The following is a 17,166-nucleotide window of genomic DNA, read 5'->3' on the forward strand; positions in this document are numbered from 1 at the left end:
GTTGACTTGTCAAAGTTATTCTCTGTCCAATTTTGTTCCATTGCTGGCGAGGAGCTATGATCCTTTGGAGGAGAAGAGGCGCTCTGATTTTTAGAATTTTCAGCTTTTCTGCTCTGGTTTCTCCCTATCTTTGTGGTTTTATCTACCTTTGGTCTTTGATGTTGGTAACTTACAAATAGGGTTTTGGTATGGATGTCCTTTTTGTTGATGTTGATGCTATTTCTTTCTGTTTGTTTGTTTTCCTTCTAGCAGTCAGGTCTCTCAGCTGCAGGTCAGCTGGAGTTTCCTGGAGGTCCACTCCAGACCCTGTTTGCCTGGGTATCACCAGCAGAGGCTGCAGAACAGCAAATATTGCACAACAGCAAATATTGCTGCCTGATCCCTCCTCTGGGAGCTTTGTCCCAGAAGGGCACTCGCCTGTATGAGGTGTAAGTCATCCCCTTCTGGGAGGTGTCTCCAAGTTAGACTACACAGGGTTCAGGGACCCACTTGAGGAGGCAGTCTGTCCATTCTCAGAGCTCAAACTGTGTGCTGGGAGAACCACTGCTCTCTTCAGAGCTGTCAGGCAGGGATGTTTAAGTCTACAGAAGTTTCTGCTACCTTTTGTTCAGCTATGCCCTGCCCCCAGTGGTGTGGTGTACAGAGGCAGCAGGCCTAGCTGAGCTGCAGTGTGCTCCACCCAGTTCGAGCTTCCAGGCCGCTTTGTTTACCTACTCAAGCCTCAGCAATGGCGGACGCCCCTCCCCCCGCCAGGCTGTTGCCTTGCAGGTCAATCTCTGACTGCTGTGCTAGCACTGAGCAAGGCTCTGTGGGCATGGGACCCGCCGAGCCAGGTGTGGCATAGTATCTCCTGGTCTGCTGTTTGCTAAGACCATTGGAAAAGTGCAGTATTTGGGCAGGAGTTTCCCATTTTTCCCTGGTACAGTCTGTCATGCCTTCCCTTGGCTAGGAAAGGGAAATCCCCTGACCCCTTGTGCTTCCCGGGTGAGGCGATGCCCTGCCCTGCTTCGGCTCACTCTCTGTGGGCTGCACCCACTGTCCAACCAGTCCCAGTGAGATGAACCAGGTACCTCAGCTGGAAATGCAGAAATCACCCATCTCCTGTGTTGATCACACTGGGAGCTGCCAACCAGAGATATTCCTATTTGGCCATCTTTCTATACCCTGTAGAAGCTTTTTAGCTTTATGTGATCCTATTTGTCAAATTTTTTATTTGGTTGCCTGTGTTTGGGGGGTATTACTCAAAAGCCTTTGCTCAGACCAATGTCCTGAAGAATTTTCCTAATGTTTTCTTGTAGCAGTTTCATAGTTTGAGGTCCTAAATTTAAGTTGTTAATACATTTTTATTTGATTGTTGTATATGGCAAGAAATGGGGTCTAGTTTTATTCCTTGGCATATGAATATACAGTTTTCCCAGCACAATTTATTGAAGAAACTGTCTTTTCCCTGGTGTAAGTGCTTGGCAACTTTGTTAAAAATGAATTCACTGTAGGTGTGTGAATTTATTTCTGGGTTCTCCATTCTGTTCCATTGGTCTATATGTCTGTTTATATGCTACTACAATGCTGTTTTGGTTACTATAGCTCTGTAGTATAATTTGAAGTCAGTTAATGTAATTCCTCCAGCTTTGTTCTTTTGCTTAGGATAGTTTTGGTTATTCTGGGTCTTTTGTGGTTCCATATAAAATTTAGAATTGTTTTTTCTACTTCTGTGAAGAATGTCATTGGTATTTTGATAGGAATAGCATTAAACCTGTAGATTGCTTTGGGTAGTACAGACCTTTTAATATTTATTCTTCCACTTCATTAGCATAGAATGTTTTTCCACTTTTTGGTTTCCTCTTCAGTTTCCTTCATCAGTGTTTTATCATTCTCATTAGAGATCTTTTACTTCTTTGGTTAAATTAATTCCTATGTGTTTAATTTTGTGTGACTATAGTAAATGAAATTGCTTTTTTTTTTTTTTTGAGATGGAGTCTCACTCTGTCACCCAGGCTGGAGTGCAGTGGTGTGATCTCAGCTCACTGCAGCCTCTGCCTCCTGGGTTCAAGCAATTCTCCTGCCTCAGCCTCCCCAGTAGCTGGTACTACAGGTGTATGCAGCCACACCCAGCTAATTTTTGTATTTTTAGTAGAGATGGGGTTTTACCATGTTGGCCAGGATGGTCTTGATAGCGTGACCTCATAATCCACCCACTTTGGCCTCCCAAAGTGCTAGGATTACAGGCATGAGACCACACCTGGCGGGAATTATTTTTTAAATTTCTTTTTCTTATTATTCACTGTTGGTATATAGAAATGCTACTGATTTTTATATGTTGATTTTGTTTACTGAAATTTTACTAAATTTGTTTATCAGTTCTAATAGTTTTCTTGTGGAATCTAGGTTTTTTCAATATAAGATCATATCATCTGCTAACAGGAATAATTTGACTTCTTTATTTCCAATTTGGACACCCTTTATATCTTTCTCATCTGATTCCTCTATCTATAATAGTACTATGCTTAATAACAGTGGTACAATGGGTGTCCTTGTCATGTTCCAGATCTTAGAGGAAAGGCTTTCAGTTTTTCCCCATCCAGTATGATACTAGCTGTGGGTCTGTCATGTAGGGGTTTCATTATATTAAGGTATGTTCCTTCTATTCCCAGTTTTTTGAGGGTTTTTGTCATAAAATGATGTTGCATTGTATCAAATGCTTCTTCAGCATCAATTCAAATGATCATATGTTTTTTATTCTTTATTCTGTTGTATCACATTGTTTAATTTGTGTATGCTGAACCATCTTTGCCTCTCAAGGATAGATCCCACTTGAGCATGATGAATAATCTTTCTAATGTATTGTTCAATTCTATTTGCTAGTGTTTTCTTGAGGATTTTTTGCATCAGTATTCATCAGAGATATTAGGCTGTAGTTTTGTTTTCTTAAAGTGTCTTTTTCTGGTTTTGGTATGTGGGTAATACTGGCCTTGTAGAATGAGTTTGGCAGTATTGCATCGTCGTCTATTTTTTGGATATTTTGAGTAAGATTGTTATTAGTTCTTTAAATGTTTGGTATAATTCAGCATTGAAACCACTTGTTCTGGGCTTTTCTTTACTGGGAGACATTTTAGTACACCTTCAATATCTATACTTGTTATTTGTCTGTTCAGGTTTTGGATTTCTTTCCGGTTCAATCTTGGTAGGTTGTCTGTACCTAGGAATTTCTTCATTTCTTCTAGATTTTCCAATTTACTGGGATATAGTTACTCATAATAGTCACTAATGATTTTTTAAAATTTCTTCAGTATCATTTGTGATGTCTCTTTTTACACTTCTGATTTTATTTATTTGTATCTTTTCCCTTTTTTACTTAGTTGAGATAAAGTTTTGTCAATTTTAATTACATTTTTAAAAAACCAACTTTTGTTACATTGATCTTTTGTATTTATTTCATTTCAATTTCATTTATCACTACTCTGATCTTTATTATTTCTTTTTTTCTACTAATTTTGGGTTTGGTTTGCTCTTGCTTTTCCAGTTCTTTAACATGCATTGTTACATTGTTTATTTTAAGTTTTACTCTTTATGACATTGTTATACTGTTATCTTTTTACTCTTTTCTGATCTTTTGTAGCTATAAACTTCCCTTTTAGTACTCCTTTTGCTGTATCTCATAGGTTTGGGTATGTTGTGTTTCCATTATCATTTGTTTCTAGAAATTTTTAAATTTCTTCATTGGTCCATCTGTCATTCAGAAGCATATTGTTTAATTTCCATGTATTTGTATAGTTTCCAAAATTCCTCTGTTATTAATTTCTAGTTGTATTCCATTGTTGTCAGAGAAAATGCTTGATATTATTTCAAGTTTTTGAATGTTTTAAGACTTATTTTGTGATTTACATATAGTCTATCCTTGAGAATGATCAATGTGCTGAGGAAAAGAAGGTGTATTCTGCAGCTATTGAATGAAATATTCTGTAAATATCTATCAGATCCATTTGGTCTATAGTGCAGCTTAAGTCTGATGTTTCTTTGTTGATTTTCTATATGGAGATCTGTCCAATGCTGAAAGTGAAGTGTTGAAGTATCCAGCTATTATTGTATTGGGGCCTATCTCTTATTTTAGCTCTAATATTTCCTTTATATATCTGGGTGGTCCAATGTTCGGTGAATGTATATTTAGATAATTTTTTGTATTTTTAGTAGAGACGGGGTTTCACCATGTTAGCCAGGATGGTCTTGATCTCCTGACCTCGTGATCCACCCGCCTTGGACTCCCAAAGTGCTGGGATTACAGGTGTGAGCCCCCACAACTGGCCTGTACTTATTATTTTTGATTGGTTCATATTTAATCTTTCTATTTAGGATAAGAGTAGTTTACAAATACATTTACAGTGTTATAATATTCTGTGATTTTCTGTGTACTTACTATTATCACTGAATTTTCTACCTTCTGTTGATTATCTATTGCTCATTAATGTTCTTTTCTTTCTGTTTGTAGGATAGGTCTGATATTGAGAAATCCCTCAGATTTTGTTTATCTTGGAAAATCTTTATTTTCATGTTTGAAGGATATCCTTTTCTTTTTAATCTTCAGCACTTTAAATATGTCATGCCTATTTCTCCTAGCCTGTAAGGTTTCCACTGAAAAGTCTACTGCCAGACATATTTGAGGTCCATAGTATTCAAGGTGATTATTGATAGGTAAACTTTATGATCACCAGTTTGTTAATTATTTTCTAGTTGTTTTGTAGTTTGTTTCTTCCTATTTTACTTTCTAAGTGACTTCCCTTAACAGTAAGTTTTGATTCTTTGCTTTTTTATCTTTAATGTATCTACTATAGATTTTAGCTTTGTGATTACCATGAGGCTTACAAAAAACATTACACATAAGAGATTATTTTAAGCTGATACAACTTAACTTTAATTGCAATATTTTAGAAAAGTCTCTACATATTAACCCCAGTTCTCATCTGTACATTCTGAGTGAGTTTTTGATGTCAAAATATACATTTTTATATTGCATATCCCTTAGGAATTTATGTAAATATTATTATTTTAATAATTTTGCCTTTTAACCTTTATATTAAAGATATATGTGATTTACACACTACTATAACACTGTTAGGATATTCTGAATTTGACTGTGTGCTTACTTCTACCAGTGAGTTGTTGTTTTGTTTTTAACTTTCAGATGTTTTTGTGTTACTAATGTCCTTTTCTTTAAGCTTGAGAAACTCCCTTTAGCATTTCTTGGAAGATAGGTCTGGTGCTAATAAATTCCCTTAGCTTTTGTTTTTCTTGAAAAATCTTTTTTTCTGATGAACAGATCTGATTTTTATACTATTTCTTCTGAAAATCCTATTTGATAAATATTCTGTCTCTTGATGGTGTCTCATAATTCATTAGACTTCCTTTATTATCTTTTTGCTCTTCTGACTGGATAATTTCAAATGTTTTGTTTTTTAACTCATTGATTCTTTTTCTTCTGTGTGAGTCTGCTGTTGAAGCTTTCTATTAAGTTAAGTTTTTCATTTCAGCCTTTGTATTATTTATCTCTATGATTTCTCTCTGGTTCTTTTGTCTGTTTTTTTTGTTCATCTGACCTTTGTGTTTATTGTTTTTCAAATCTCATTACATTTTCTATAGGTTTTTTTTTAATTTACCTAACTTTTTAATGAATATTATTCTGAATTCTTTGTCAGCCATTTCATAAATCTTCATGTTGGAGGGTCTGTTATTGTAGATTTATTAGTTTTCTTTGGGGGGCGTCATGACTTCCTGATTCTTTAGAATCCTATGTCCTTATGTTGTTGTCTATGCACTTGAGGAGACATCTCCTTCTTCTGGCCTTTACAGATATTCTTTGGCAGGTGTAGAGCTTCATTATTTATCTAGCCTATGATTATGTAAGGCCAGCTAATGATGACATTATGGAGGCAGAGCTTGTTGTGAGTTATCTAGTGAGCTGGGGTGCTGCCATTGCTTTCATGTTGTCAGGGGCTACTAGCTGAGGTCTGTTGACTGGTGAGACCACTGGCTGGCTCTGCTTTCAGGTGGAGCTGCTGGCTCAGTACTGCATAGGCTTCTGGTCGGCCAGTCACAGGATTTATTCCCTGGCTGGATAATCTCACTCTTTGTTATCTGCAGTTTGGCAAGGGCTGCAGGTTGGGCTCTGAGGTTAGGCAGGGAAATGACCTGAGGCTATGCTCCTTTAGAAGTATGAAATTAGAGATTGCTTCCCTGTCTGGGTTGAGCTGTGGGGTTGGCCTTTGGCTGAGTCAGGTGGCTGCTTGATTTCCTGGTTGAAGCAGTACTAGCAGCTCTGTTTCTCCAAAATGCACAGAGGTGGCAGTCTTCCTTCCTAATTCCTAAGCAGGATCATTAGTCAGTATAGCCCCTTTACTTATCTGAGATCCACAGGGTAGAAGTCTCTCTTCCCGGATGAGATCACTGGGAAGGGGGTGGGGCAGGCGCGGTTCTGAGGCTGGGTTGGGAGGAAAGCAGTCTAGGAGCTTAAGCTAGATTGTGCTTCCTATCCTACTTCTAAAGGCTACCGTCTCAGCTTTGCAGGTGTATTATGAGATTGGCAGATATTTCTGATCAAGTTCTGCAGCTGGCAGGAAAGCAGAGGTGCCACGAAGATCTGTGTGCTAGTCCTCTGTTTCTACCTGACTCACCAGGCAGTCAAGCCATGTTGATTTTACCACTGTTCCCTGGGAAGTCAGTCCTGACTGGGCTATCTGAGAATGCTAGGGAAGCTGGATTCAGTTTTTGTTTTTCTTTCTCTCTAAAAAAATAAAACTGAGTTAAGGAAAACTCTCTCTGTCTGGCACCATGCCTGCTTGTTTGGAGTGAGACCATTCCTCCTACCCTTCGAAATTCAGATTGTGTTTCATTCTGCTTGCCATATGAGTATCTCAGGATTATTTCCAGATGTTGGAGTTTTTAAAAGGATGTTCTATTCTATGGATAGTTACTAGTTGTTGGTGAGTTGGGCCCAAGACTTCTTACTCTAGAATCTTGCTGATGGCACTCCCATAGAAGAAGTCATTTTATTTACACAAGCACATTACATGAAACCATTGGTGGGTGAGTATTCATACTTCACATAGGATTCACGCTGTGTGTAGGCAATGGGTACCTTAATCTTGTGACTGTTACCTTTCTCTAAATCCATACTGTAGCTGACTTTTCTGATGTGATATTCAATTTTAAATTTTAATGAAGTCAACTGATATTATTAAGCTGAGGATAAATTAGCTCTTCTTTCTATTTTAACACTATATTGAATTTGTCTAAGAAAAAATTATTAAGTAGACAGAGTTGGAGTTTACTGCCATTTAAAGTATCTTTTTTAAAAAGGCACTGCTGCTTACACCTTTTTTCCACCCTTTTGGAAGGTACTCTTTAATCTCATGCTTATGAGATTTTAGTCTTAGAACTATTTTCTTTACAATGAGAAGATAGTTCAAATTTAGGTAAATGTTAGACCAAAACTCAAACAAAACATAATAAATTATACAGAATAAGAAGAAAGAAAGAAGAGTAAATGAGTTTCCAAAATACTCTACTCTGTAAGAGTGAGAAGTGCATTTTTTATTGTCTTCCTCGACATTCCTCTTAATTTTGTCAATTAATGTTTACATCTCTTAAGAATCAATACTCACAACTGCTTATGGTGAAAAATGCCATCAAGTTTACCTTTACACCTATTAATTTCCATTTTTTACCATCTTTTGTTTGTAAGTAAGTCCTATAGAAACTAAAAACTTATTAATTTTGTCTTAATGAACATAAGCATTCTGCTAAAAGTGTTTTTCTTTACTGAATTCGAGGTCCATTTTTCCTACTTGGTGGAACTGTCATTGTGCCTACACATCACCATAGTGTATATTTGAAAAAGTATGGGTTTGAACAAAGCATTGATCTACTATCCACAATTTCTTTCTTTAGATTTTATTTATTTGTTTCTTTGCTTGCTTATTTACTGAAAGTACTAAAATTTGACTAGTATCTTTCAAGAGCAATGAAATACCAGGAATAATGGTTATAAAACTTTGTGTATTTTTATTTAATATTTCTTCTTCTTTCTGTCTTTTCAGATGAGATCAAAATGTGATCTGAATGTACCAAGGTAACTTTATCATCATTTGGAAATGTGCCCTGTGGTCATATTTGTTTAATATATTTCATTTGCCAAATTTCAGGATATCATTCTTGGTAATGCCTTATGTAAGACTTTTTAATATCTCACAAATGGTTCCCTAAAATTATGTGAAATATTTTGTCTGTTAGTGTCATATGCTGTTTTCTGTTGCCATAACTAAATCCCTAGGACTGGGTAATATTTAAAGTGAAGAAACTTACTCCTTACAGTTCTGAAGGCTGGAAAACACAAGGTATAGGGGTTATGCTTGGTGAAGGACCTTTTGCTAGTAAGGCATCTCTTCAGAATCTCAAGGCAGTATAGGGCATCACATGGTTAGGGGGCTTAGTGTGATAGTTCAGGGTCTTATTCTCCTCTTACAAAGCTACTAATGTCCCACCCTCACAAACTTATTTAATTCTAATTACCTCCCAAAGTTCCCACCTTTAAATACTGTAGTCAGATTTCCTACCCTCTTGATACTATTAAAATGGGGATTAAGTTTTAACATGAATTTCAAAAGGGACAAACAGTTAAATTATATAGCATTTAGCAATATTCTTAAAAGTAGTGAGAGTATAGTCTTTCTGGTACAAAAATTTGAAGAATATTTAGAAAGCCACAATTTTATAAAACAACTACACTGTACCTCAAGGTGTAACAGCCCCTAAAGTAATATTAAATATCAATTTATTTAGATATGCTTTGTCTGGCTCATCTTCTGCAATACCAACATATGAATCTGCAACACATTATGTCAGTGACAATTAAGGCTATGAATGATTGCCCATGTTAAGGTTCAAGGTATTTGAGCTTAAGTTATAGCTTTCTTAATCATTCTATGTTCTTATTTGATACATCACCTCTTTGGGTTTCAATACATCATCTTTAAAATGAGAGGATTAAAACATATAATTTCCATGGTTTTATTATTTTTAAGTTTAATGTTTATAAAGGTGTTGCTACGAGTGTCTGACAGAAATAACTCAGACAAATTGAGGGCTCTGTGAGCTCTTATAAACATAAACAACCAACTGAAAAAATGAAGACAGAGTAAATTAGTAGAGTAACAGAAAAAGTAAGCCTACTTACCCACTGCAACCTCAAGATAGCTCAGTGTAGATCTTTCAGGTAAACACAATGGTAGATGCAGTCTCGGTATTCTTTACTTCTCTTTTTGTTGGGAGATTTTGTACTTATTTGACCATAGTTTTTATATCTTTGCAAACCTTACTTGCACAAAGGTAGAAACAGCTGCACTTATTTGAGATAACATTATTTTACTCCTTATTCAAAAGAAAGTCCACAGTCCATAATTTCAATTTTATACTTGTCAGTAGCATAGTTTATCACATCTGCTTCTCTTTTTTTCATATCTAGCAAAACTCTCAAACTAGATAAATCTATCTATTGCATTTCCCATCATCTATTACATTCAGAACTAAGATAACATTCAGAACTAAGATAACTGTGCCCTATTGGAAAAGGTCACACAAAAGTGCAGATTGGTTCCACTTTAAATTTATGATTACCAAGCACAAATGCAATCTCAACATGACCCAAAAATTGATCTGTGTTTCTCTGATCTGTTTGCTCTGTCACATTCCACAAGTATTTCAGACTTTTACAACTCCTTTAACAATCTTAACTTCTCCAATTTCCTAGTTTATTTCAGCAGGTTATCTTTTCCTATCTAAGATCCATGTCTGTTGCTTGGATTCCATTCTCTACCTCTTCATGACCTTTACAGCATTGATTATTCACGCTTCTTTACATATTTAACCTCTCTCATTGTTTATCCTTTCTCATAAAGGATCCCTTCGCCCCACTTTCTGCTCAATCACTACTATACTTCTCTCTCCATTTCTAGCTAAACTCTGTGAAAGAAACATTATCTGCACTGTCTTTGTTATCTCGTCTCCATCTTGGGGAGAAGACCAAGCTCTCTGGACTCACTTAATCTATACAAAGAGTCCTCTCTAAATTCAGTTAAACATTTTTCAATCCTTAGCTTTTTGAGTTCTCAGTAGCATTCAAGATTGTTGTTAACTATTTTAGAAAGACTCATAGTTTGCAACCAATCAATGACCGATACCGGATTTTTTCCTCTCTCCTATTTTTTTTGGTTAAAATTCCTCAAAGCTCAGGCCTAGGCTCTCTCTTCTCACACTGTGAGCAATGTCATACATTGTTGGCTTTAAATATCATTCATTTTATAGTATATGGTAAACAAAACCTCTCCTCTATTCCACTTATTTTTTCATCTCTACTTAGATATTTCAAAGATATGTTGATGTCATTATCCTCAAACTTAACCAATAGGCTTACATATCAAATGTGATATTATTCCAATGTCAGCATCTCTTGTACGGTCGAGTTATATATTCAGATACACAAACCAGAAAGCCATGAGCTATTCAACCACTTTCTCACTCAAGTTATGTAATACAGTGTTAAGACTTTACCAAGTCCCTCTTGAATGTACTAAATTTTGTTCATCCAACTTTCCCCATTGCAGGCCATACCACCATCATCTCTCATCTAGACTACTCAATAGTTTTGCATGAATCACCTTCCAACCCACTTTTCTTATTGCAGCCAGTAAACATTCAAAAACACAGATATTATCATCTGTTTACTCCAATGGCTCTCTATTGTATTCAGAATAAAGCCTTTTTTTAGAAAAAAATATAAGACTCTTTATTTTCTGATTCTCTGCCTTTACTTCAAATGGTGCTGCCACCTGCTTTCTGCTTCCCAGCACCACTGGGTTTCCTTCAGTTTCTCCCAAATGTATCACTCTTTTTTTCTAATGCACTAATATGCTGATACACCTAGTCAGCCTTTTCATGTGCTTTTGCCTCTGTGTGGAGCACTATTTATCCTCCTCTAAAATACACTCACAGTTTTACTTGGTAGCACATCATTCCTCAAGGCTCTGCTTAACTGTGACTTCTGCCATGTTCTCACTTCCCAGACTAGTTAAATCATTCGCCATGTGCTTTGAGACTGTCTACTTTAATTCACTATCATAGTGTCTGAGCTAATTGTGACATAATCTTATTGAGTAATGGCCTATGATTAAAAATAAGTTAGACAAAAACCATATGATCATCTCAATAGACACAGAAAAAACATTTGACAAAATCCAGCATCCCTTTATGATAAAAAAAAAAAGAACCCTCAGCAAGATTGGCATAGAAGGGATATGCCTCAAGGAAATAAAAGCCATCTGACAGGGTTTGGCTCTGTGTCCCTACCCAAATCTCATCTCACACTGTAATCCCCATGTATTGAGGGAGGAACCTGGTGGGAGGTGATTGGATCATGGAAGCAGTTTCCCCCATACTGTTCTCATGATTGTGAATGAGGTCTTATGAGATCTGATGGTTTTATAAGTGGCAGTTTTCCCTGCTTTCTTGCTCTCTCTCTCTCACTCTTTCTCAATCTCTGAATCATGCCTGCCACCATGTAAGATATACCTTGTTTCCCCTTAGACTTCTGCCATGATTGTAAGTTTCCTGAGGCTTCCTCATTTATGTGGAACTGTGAACCAATTAAACATCTTTCCTCTATAAATTACCCAGTCTAGGGTATTTTTTTATAGCAGTGAGGAAACAAAAATACCAGAAAGTTGTGCTGTAGAGAGTGGGGCACTGCTATAAAGACAATCTAAAAATGTGGATGCAACTTTTGAACTAGGTAACAGGTAGAGGTTGGAACAGTTTGGAGGGCTCAGAAGAAGACAGGAAGATGTAAGAAAGTTTGGAAATTCCTATAGACTTTCTGAATGGTTTTGACCAAAATACTGATAATAATATGAACAATGAAGTCCAGGCTGAGGTAGACTCAGATGGAGATGAATAACTTATTGGGAAATGGAGCAAAGGTCACTCTTGCTATGCTTTAGCAAAGAGACTGGTGGGGGAAATGGAGCAAACATCACTCTTGCTATGCTTTAGCAAAGAGACTGGTGGCATTGGCCTAAGCCCTCAAGATCTGTGGAACTTTGTACTTGAGAGAGATGATATGAAATTGGAATTTATGTTTTAAAAGGGAAGCAAAAAAAAGCTTCTGCATAGGAAAAATAATAATAGCAGAGTAAACAGACAACCCACAGAGTGAGAGAAAATAGTCACAAACTAAGCATCTGACAAAAGACTAATATCAGAATCTTCAAGCAACTCAAACAAATAAGCAAGAAGAAAACAATAACCCCATATAAAAACGAGCAAAGGACGTGAATAGACAGTCCTTGAAAGAAGATATACAAATGCCCAACAAGCATATGAATAAATGATCAAAATCACTAATGACTGGGGAAATGCAAATTAAAACCTCAATGAGATACCACCTTCTCCTCTAAGAATGGCTATGATTAAAATATATATAAAAAAAAGATGTTAGTGTGGGTGTGGTGAAAAGGGAACACTTTTTTACTACTGTTGGCAATGTAAACTAGCACAACCACTATGGAAAACAGTATGGAGATTCCTTAAAGAACTAAAAGTAGAACTACTATTCAATCAAGCAATCCAAATACTGGGTACCTACCCAAAGGAAAGGAAAATAAGTCATTATATAAAAAGGACACTTCCACATGCGTATTTATAGCAGCACAATTCACAATTGCAAAAATATGGAACTAGCATAAATGCCCATTGACCAACGGGCGGATAAAGAAAATGTGATATATATATATGATATATATCATATATATGTGTGTCTATATATATGTGTGTGTGTGTGGGTGGGTGGGTGTGTATATACATCCACCATGGAATACTACTCAGCCATAAAAAGGATTGAAATAATGGCATTTGAAGCAACCTGGATGGAGTTGGAGACCAGTATTCTAAGTTACTCAGGAATGGAAAATCAAACATTGCATATTCTCATTTATAAGTGGGAGCTATAAGGATGCAAAGGCATAAGAATGATATAATGGACTTTGGGGAACCAGGAGGAAGGGTAGGAGTGGGGTTAGGGATAAAAGGCTACACATTGGTTACAGTGAACACTGCTCAGGTGATGGGTGCACCAAATTCAGGAATCACCATAAAGAACGTATTCATGTAACCAAAAACTTCCTGTTCCCCAAAAACTATTGAAATAAAATAAGTTTGAGAGGTGCTACAATATTTTTTCATGTAAATTACCAGGTAAATTTAACAACCCCTGAATGAGAGGGCAATCTGTATACCCAGTAAGTCTAGAAACTTCTGAACCAATATCTGTGGTGCTAACTGATTTATTATTTTCTTTTACAGTAATACAAAAGCTGATATGAACCTGAATTCTTCCCAAAGGAAGAAAACTGCAAATGCCAGAGCCCCAATTTAGGTCTATATTTTTTTCTAATTTGTCCACCAACATTTCTCCAAAAATGAAGACGTTCTCATTTTCTCCACATCCTTCTCATTATCTACTTGCAGCTCTCCAATGATTATTATTATACTAACCTGTTCATGGAAATGCTTTCATCTATTTTTTTCTAATGGAAGCATACTCACATTTTTCCATTTATTTTTTTCCACTTTCATCCAAGACATAAGTTATCCACCCTCTCCCACATTCCATTTTCAATATTTGACCTTAAATATCTCCACTTGTCAAGATGACTGACAGCTAACACTAAGACATCAGGTGCAATACTGAAATTTTTTTCTTAAGAAAAAGATCTGGAAAAATCTTACTATACCTTTGAATATTTCTGTGTCTTTGAATATTCTTTGCCTTAACTCCCTGCAGGACTAGAAACTCCTAACTCTCCAAATTTCCATATAAAATGTGCATTCTCAAGATTGTGAACATTAAGCAGAATATATACTTTATAATTTGACCTCTGTTATTTAGGGAAGTGTTCACATTTTTAAATATGTAAAATCAAGTGGAAATGTGAATGCAAGTCTATACCAACACGAATAAAATATTTCTTATTCTCAATACAAAATTTCTTAACTTTTTTCTGGAAACCGTTCTTTGGAAACCTTACCCTAAGCCCTCGATCCTTTTTTTTTTTTGAAAAAAAATTTAATACAAGACCCTGGCTTCACTTAAAGTTACTTAATGCCAGGAAAATAATGGAATGCCTTTGTTGTTCCAAACTTTCTACATAAGGAAAGTATAAAATGCATCTTGTGTTTCCTACCTAATTGAAAGGTGCTTTTGAAATTAACTCTTGACAATTCAAACTTTTAAACTTTAATATTCAGAATTAAAAAATAAGAATATAGTGACATGTAAACTCATTGTTCATAGAATGGTAAATTAATTGTAACTGGCCCAAACCAATAACATATATCTAACAAACTGAACAATATTAGCAGCTGAGTTAAATGTAAAATGTTTTTCTTTAAAAAGGGCAAATTCTCAAAAATATGAGAAAAATAGGATTATTTTTAAGTTTTTCCCTCTTTCTTCATTGCATGCATTTCAATGTCTTGGGCACTTTATTTCACATATCTAAGTGAAATTTTAAAATTTGTAACATATTCAGAAAAGTACACTAGTTACAGGGATACCAGTTAATGTATTTTTTTAAGGAGTATACATTTATCATCAGTACCCAGATCAAAAATATGCTTCAAAATATCTGATTTCATTCACTGAAATAAATAGTTTAATATTGACTGCCTTAGTCTTTCTTTGTGCAAACTCCTTTACTTTTTTGCTAGGCCATCTGTTTTTCTTATTTTTGCCTATATTATCCCCAGTCTAGAATTTTCTAACTTACTCCTTCATTAGACTTACTTACTAATTAAAACACACACTGACATACAAACGCACACAGTGATATAGTAAATAAATACGTAAAAGAATGGGGGCAAAGGCTAAAAGATAAATGGTTGCAGCGATAAGCATTAGAAATATACCAGTATGCAGGTTGGGCGCGGTGGCTCACGCCTATAATCCCAACATTTTGGGAGGCTGAGGCGGGTGGATCACCTGAGGTCAGGAGTTCGAGACCAGCCTGACCAAGATGGTGAAATCCTGTCTTTACTAAAAATATAAAAATTAGCTGGGTGTGGTGGCGCGTGCCTGCAGTCCCAGCTACTGACACAGGAGAATTGCTTGAACCCGGGTGGCAGAGGTTGCAGTGAGCCGAGATCACGCCCCTGCACTCCAGCCTGGGCAACTCCATCTCAAAAAAAAAAAAAAAAGAAAAGAAAGAAAGAAAAAGAAATATACCAGTATGCTAGAGATCTGTATAAATGTGCTAAAGCCATAAATTATTCTCCTTTTCACTTAATTGATAATTTTTTCCCCATTAGCTGTTTTAACAATTTATTTTGCACTATGTTTAGTAGCATTATTTTAAAAATCATTTTGTGGTCTTAGACATAAAAATGCTATTAATGGTATTTAGACATAAAAATCTGAGTATTTATTTGTACTTAGTACACAGTACATTAAAGCCATAAAGAAATATATTCTCTCTTAGACACTGGATATTAGGGGATATCTCAATGACCTAGTTGACATGTACAGATGTTTCTCATTCACTGACGATCTCTGACAAACAGCTCTTTAATTCAATATACACTAATTTAAAATAGCCTTTTTCACTACAGTTTTTAAGTCATTGCCAACTGGGTAAATTCACTCATATCAATTGTGGTTAGTTAATTCTAAAAAGTGGCAGAAACAGCAGCATATTAGCCTATACAGAAAAGGAAAATCTTGCAGCCAGCAGTGAAAAATTTAGAAATGTGAACAAATTATTTTTTCTTACCCTACTTATATTAAAATATATTGAAGAATATATATTATGACACAGTTAGATGGCAGCCAACTGTAAGCCAAGGAGAGAGACCTCACCAGACACCAATCCTATGGACACCTTGATCTTAGACTTCTAGCCTCCAGAAGTATAAGAAAATAAATTTCTGGTTTTTAAGCTACGTACACACATACACGTGTGTGTGTGTGTGTGTGTATAAATATATATTTAAAATAACCTTTTTCACTACACACACATATATATTGTTTGTTCACATTTCTAATTTTATATATAATATATATAAATCTATTATGTATAAAATATATAATATATATCACCTTTCAAGAAGTTTCATTCATTGTTTTTCTTAACGCTATAGCGTTAAGAGTTTCTTTAAAGTTGTTTTGTTTTGTTTTGTTTTGTTTCACAGCAAACAGAGGCACTAAATTTCCAATGAAAAGTGTTTTTAAGCCAGCAGCATGGGTTGAAAGGAGTGGAAAGGAAAATCTGAAGAGATAGATAGAATACTTCATCTTTCCATTCAACATGTCTTATGAGAATCTGCTAAGACACATAATGTATAACAATTCATTATAGAAAGGAAAATGAAATAATCTCAATAAAAAATTTTCAGATCTATCCTCAAAGCGTCAAAGAGAAATTTATCTAAATCATTCCACTTGGGAGACTCCACTTCATATTTTACAACTCATTTAACTCCAACAATCTTCATCATCTAAAAGTGTTCCTATTGTGTCATAAATGACCTAGGATGCAAGCAAAGAAGCATTCATGAGAGAAGATAATGCATCCCACAGTTTCTCATTGGGAAGGTAATATTGAATTTTGCAAAGTCTTAAGATGAATGCTCAAGAGCTAGAAAGGGGCAGTAAAGAAGATGGGTGAGGAATAAGTTAGGTATTTGGAAAGAGACTGCATAGTCATTCTGCATTTTGGCTAGAATTATCTTTGGTCTGATGGGAGGGGCACTGTTCACGTTTCCTATGGCTGCTGTTACAAATTATGGCAAACTTGGTGACTTCATAAATCACACATTTATTCTCTTAACACTCTAAAGGCCAGAATGTAAAATCGTTACACTGTGCAGATATCAAGATATACACAGTACCATACGCCCCTTGAATCCTTTAGGGAAGAATCTGATCCCTGCTTTTCCCAGCATCTGGTGGCTGCCATCATTCCTTGACTTGTGGCCCCATAATTCCCTCGCCTGTCTAAGTGGTCACATTGCTTCTCCACTTCTGCCTGTATCAAATCTCTCTCTACTTCCACCTGTATCAAATTCCCTTAC

General features: G+C 35.8%; 1 long non-coding RNA gene across 1 annotated transcript in view; it reads left to right on the forward strand.

The window, feature by feature from the left end:
- LOC134807296 (uncharacterized) overlaps nt 1-16,453 on the forward strand; it is a 222,816-nt gene extending 206,363 nt beyond the window's left edge. The window contains exons 2-4 of the long non-coding RNA XR_010147386.1: nt 8,088-8,119; nt 13,402-13,474; nt 16,285-16,453. This is a non-coding gene — a long non-coding RNA (uncharacterized LOC134807296). The remainder of the gene's footprint in view (nt 1-8,087; nt 8,120-13,401; nt 13,475-16,284) is intronic.
- Nucleotides 16,454-17,166: the final 713 nt, after the last annotated feature.

This window comes from Pan troglodytes, chromosome 9, assembly GCF_028858775.2.
Source record: "Pan troglodytes isolate AG18354 chromosome 9, NHGRI_mPanTro3-v2.0_pri, whole genome shotgun sequence".
In the NCBI taxonomy this organism is placed as follows: Eukaryota; Metazoa; Chordata; class Mammalia; order Primates; family Hominidae; genus Pan; species Pan troglodytes.